We start from the raw sequence: 6000 nt of genomic DNA, 5'->3' as shown, positions 1-6000 counted from the left end.
AAATTGCTTAAAACTATGAAAATTAAATGACTAAAAATGACAAAAACACACAATAATGATGCTAAAACTTTAACTAAAATTAAATGTGTATTAAATTAATATGCAAATGAAATGAAAAAACAAAAAAAACACACAAACAAAAAATAAAAAAACACAAAATCATAGACACTGCTGGGATAAAAAACTAAAAAAAACTACAAAACAAACATAATTACAATTTTTTAAAATAATACAAATAAACATTAACCAACTAATTACTCAACCCACATTTTTTAACAGAATTGTGCATTTACTTTTAACCTTTAAAGTATTTTAACTTTACAAAATAATACACATGAACTTTAACCATCTAATTATGCATGCCACTATACAGATTTAAACCATAGTTATGCATTATTTTGCGACCAGCATACTGTAACTGATTTGAATAAAGAATATAAATAAAATAAACTTGCATACAGCTAATGGGATATGCATTTGAACACTTACCAGAAATTAATTGCTTACTTTAATGAGGGTTTTTATATTACACCATAAAGAATCATCAGTGTAAATGGGCCAGTAATGCAACTGTGTGTGTGTGTGTGTATGTTTTGTGTGCGTGCTACTGCACATCAGATGATGGGTATCAGGGCAGATTAAATGTATTCATGCTTCGTTTATTTTCATTACCCTGACAGTAAAGTTCAACAAACCAGGGAACTCGAATGAGGCGATGATCGCTGAAACCTTAGCCCATTGCAGGCTGATCAAAACGTTCATTTAATTCAGCCCACTCAGTGCAGAGTTATTGCCATTAAAAACACATTTAAAAATATATAAAAATTATAATAAAAAAAAATAATTTCCTCATTACTACAACTACAAAAATCAAACTCACACATACTTATATTTAAAACAAAACTTTTGTGAAAGTTAATTAAATTCCGGAGCAGTATGTATTTTTTTTTTTATTTCTCTCTCTGAAGAAAATTAGAGGTTTTTACCCATTCAAAACTTTGGTATGTATTTTAACATTGGAAAGAAAAATATAACTGCACAAATCACAATTTTCTTTTATTTATTAAAACATTTTTTATTTTTGCTGAGAACTTGTGTGCAGTTTTTTTTTTCAAAATATTTTAACATTGCAAAATACATGAATATTGGTTTTTAAAACTTTTTGTGAAAGTTAATTAGTTTCAGAGCAGTATGATTTTATTTCTGAAGAAAATGTGAGGTTTTTGCCCATGCAAAGAGTGTTGCCAAGTCCATTCGTCCAAACATTTTTTTTCTTCACAGAATTGGGCTACTTTTATACTGAATACTGCTGCCACAGGTTTTTATTTACATTTTTCATAGTCCACAGGTTAAAGTGAAACCCTCGGTCCTCAAAACGTGATTTTGACTGAGTTGGAACCCCGTGGAAGGAGGTTGTGACCCCCTGGAATGCAATTTTGGAGTGATTTTAATGTCATTTTCCCTCTGAACACCATTGGGGTAGTTTTGAGCACCAATGGGGCAGGTTTTGTTACGCAGACCTGGCAACCCTGCATGCAAAACTTGTTGCCACCATGCTAAGATTTCGGGGTTGTTGCAAAGGTGTTGCTAGGTGGTGTATAGTTGGTAAATGTTGAAAATTCAAATAGCCCACCCACAAGTCTGATAATTTGGTTTCTAGTTAGGGATTGGATCTCTCCTCCAATTTAAGTCTATGATTTTGCTAGTTTTATCTACCAGGAAAAAAAAATATATAGTACTAGATCACCTACAGTATTCTCAACAAGAAGCAGTTATGAGCAACTAAACCTTGAATACACAGGTAATATCAAGAATTCAGGATATGCATTAATCAGAGCTCAACAATTTCCTCCAGCAGTCCAGGATTTAAGCAGTTTTCCCATGTTTGATGCTTAAACAATTCGAGTTAATTTTCATTGGTACTCTTGTGTCCTGCGATGGACTAGGGGGAGTCTTGCGCTACACGGTTCCTGTGTATGGAGCTGCAGTCTGATTGCATTTGCACAAGAACAAAGGAACTTTCTTAACACTCTCAAGTAGATGGAAGCAGGATAGAGTGTACAGTAATTAACAAATCTGATAGAGGACAGTTAGCGAATGGCGTTCATTATGCTGTAATTTTCTGTTCCTTGTAAATAAAAGCGCCCAATACTCCAAGTAGTTGGATTTAATTGCAATTAATTAAATTCTTAGAGAATGCTGCACATCAGCTGGAAAATGATGTCAGCTCATGGCAATTCAATTTTGTGTGTAATGTTAAACAAGTTTTTTTTTTCTAGAAGTCAAATGGCACTCGACCCCAAATGAAAGTGCAATTCTTATCATAAACCAAGGCCTGAGTGGAATCTGTGCACTTTTCCCTCCACATTTTATGCAGATTAAAATCATTGGAAGGGAAATCTGCATAATTGCAGTAATTATCTAAACAAATTTTTGTGAGGAATTATGTTTCATGTGCAGTTTTTCACTCAGTTTCAGATCTTAAAATCCATTTTTCACACCAAATCTGTTTATTGTATGAAACCAAAATACTTAAAGTATTAAAAAGCACTCATATCTTATACTGCATTCATTTGGACCAGTGTTATTTTAGTAAATGATCATTTTTATTAATATTACAGTTTTTATTTTCCGTTTTCATTTAAATTTGAAAGTTTTAGTTATTTTTTTGGGTGTTTTTGTCATTTTTGTTATAGTCTATATAGTAATTTAGTCTATATAGTTTTTAGATATTTTAATGCATTTTATTTAATTTTAAATTATGTATTTTTGTACATTAAGTTAAATTAAAAAAAAAGAAATGTTACATTTGCAACTTGATGAAATAAAAGGTTTTTTAAAAGTATTTAGTTCAGTTAACATTTCTTTTATTTCAAGTAACACAAATGTGATTTTTTTTTAAAATATTAATTTATTTTGTTTTAGTTAACTATAATAACCCTGATATGTACTACCTTTATGATGTTTTTATGGTGCATTTTTGTCTTTGTTAAAGGTTTACAAAAACTGGTCACTTTATGCTCAAGATAAGTACAAAAACACTTCAAAAATTCTCCATAACGTCTCACACAGAAATAAACAAAAAAAGAAAAAAGTTATACAGGTTTAGAGCAATGTGAGTAAATGATGACATAAATGTTATTAAAATCTGAATCTAGCTTTTTGAACTTTTTTTGTATCCTCATTCTGGCATTCTGAGATAGCAACTTGTCAACACTTCAAAATCCAAGAGGATGCAATTGGTCATCCAGGTATTGTTCATTGACTATTTTTATACATGAATGTTTAGTATTTGTCCATCCTACTCATTTGACATGCTGTGTAGCAGGAAATATTTATGTTCATTGTTTTGATAAATATTAATGCTGCATTTAAATCCTTAACCACTTTTTGCTTTGAGCCCAGTGTTAAAACACCAGCATGTCTACATATGACTTAACTGGGCTATATTATGTGCTGCTCCTGATTCACATTTGGCTAAATTATGATAAGTAAGATCCATATTCATCAGGAAGAACAATGAAAGTGGGACAACGTGGCTGATTCGGACTGAACGCTCTGAGCATATATTATGTACTGTTTGTACTCCTCTCAGCAGGGCTTCTGGCTACAATAATGAACTTCTAACCTGCTCATAGGGAAATATTTGTATTCCACTATCAGTTTATGAAAATATGAAATAAAGTAAATCAATCTATTTTCAAAGTAAAAAAACGCTGAAGGGAGTCTTGAGTTTTAAGTTCTTAAGTTCTTATTCAAATCTCCAGTTTAACCACATTCGCACCATTGCGTCCTCTGCAGGGACACCGAATGTGACGTCTGTCCAATAGCTTTCTGAAAACATGCTGGACCACCAGCATGCTGAATTCATTTACAGCTACTTTAAAACCTGCGGCTCTTCAGCATCTTGAGTATAACACAATGAGTTGGGTTGAGTTGTTTTTCCTGAAGTCATCTGATTCTCAGCAGGGAAAGGAAGCAACATGCACAGACTGTGGAAGGACGTGCTTTCATATAAGCCATTTATTCATGCATGTAGACAAGACATTAAGAGTCGTTCAATATTATTCTCATTTAGTTTCACATAATATCTGTGTATGGGAAGTTAATATAATAATTGTAATTATAATAAATGCATATATGTTCAATTAATCAACAAAAAGTGACAGTAAAGACTTTTACACTGTTAGAAAAAATTACCAAAGATTAAGTTTTGCCATCTCGAAAAACAAAACACAAAAACAACTTTGTCAAGACCTTCAGCTACCCATCATTCATTGCTCCTTTCTTCTGTAGCTTCAAGCTTGCAGTTTCACATGCTCTATAAAGACATCAACTCTCAGATCTCAACTCAATCTGGCTTTGACATCTACGTTCACTCACTGTGAAGATGATGTCTCTGTGTCCCGGCTTGGCTCAACTTTGAGATGGAGATCATAAATAACAGACAGTTCCTATCATGGACCATGCAAAATTTGTGGTGCACTCATGCAGCTAATAGCAAATTATGACTGTTTAGACTAGAATCTGATTGCCTTTGGTGTTTGCTTAAGTTAAGAAGAAATGCATAGAATACATTTGTTGTGTCTTCAGCAGTTAACATTTACAGGGGAAACATCACCAAAAACAGAATTTTTCTCTCTTTTTTTAAGTAAAAATAATAGACATTTTACAATGCAGATTATTTTTTTTTTGCCAATAATTACATTAATTTAAGTGCTATAGTATACGTAAATCTTAAACAGTCTGTTTATTTCCATTGTTTATAAAAAGAGTGTGAAATATTCATGTAATCTTAATTGCTGCTAAAATCTAAACAAAATTAGGTTTTACTTATAAATAAAAAACACAAACAAAACAATCTAATGTTACTATGCTATTACTACACTAAACTTAACACTTATTCATTTGGCAAATGCTTTTATCCAAAACGACTTAGAGTTGAGGAATACAACAAGCGATTTATCAAAAGATGGCAATAAACACGAGAAGTGCCCATTATACAAGGTTTCAGTCAAAGTTAAAAATAATAAAAACAAAAAAGAAAAAGTGAAGGCATAGAATTATTATTATTATTTTTTTTTATTATTTTTTTTTTTTTTTAAGGAGGATGCAGTTAGATTCTCATGGAAGAGATTAGTTTTCAGTTGTTTCTTGAAGATTGTGAGGATTTCAGCTGTCCAGATGGAGTAAGGTAGGTCATTCCACCGACAGGGTACGGTGAAAGAAAATGTCCTTGAGAGTGATTTTGTGCCTCTCTGCAATGGGACCACGAGCTGCCGCTCGATTACCAGCCACAGGACTCTGGAGAGGATGTAGACGCATAGGAGAGAGTGGAGGAAGGAGACTCTAGACAACAACCAAATTCTCTAACCAAACACAAACCACAACAAAAAGATCAAAGCAGACAAATGAAAACCGGTGTGACATGATCTCTCTTGGGCTCAACATTGTTGGTGTGACATGATCTCTCTTGGGCTCATTGAAAACAAGACATGGAGCTGCATTCTCAATCATTTACAGGGGTCTTATTGCACATGTTGGAAGTCCAGCCAGAAGAGCATCGCAATAGTCCAGCATAGAAATGACAAGAGCCTGGACGAGAAGCTGTATTGCATGCTCTTAAGAAGGGCCTGATCTTCCTAATGTTGTATAGTGCGAACCTGCATTATTGTGCAGTTTTTGCAATATGATCTTTAAAGGTCAGCTGATCATCAAGAATCACCCCAAGATTCCTAGGGATGTTAAACTGGTGCTGTACTGATGGGGTGGCAGGAAAGATGAGAATCTCTGTCTTTGCCAGCTTGAGTTGCAGGTGATGTTCTTTCATCCATGCTGCCATTTCCGTCAGACAATCTCAGATCTGAGCAGGTTGGATCATCTGGTTGAAATGAGAGGTAGAGCTGCGTGTCATCAACATAGCAATAATATGAAAATCCATGTGCCTGAATGATGGATCCCAGTGATGTGATGTATGTAGAGAAGAGGAGGGGTCCAAGA

This window comes from Cyprinus carpio, chromosome A24 (assembly GCF_018340385.1).
Source record: "Cyprinus carpio isolate SPL01 chromosome A24, ASM1834038v1, whole genome shotgun sequence".
Classification (NCBI taxonomy): Eukaryota; Metazoa; Chordata; class Actinopteri; order Cypriniformes; family Cyprinidae; genus Cyprinus; species Cyprinus carpio.
Note: the sequence above shows the minus strand (reverse complement) of the source record.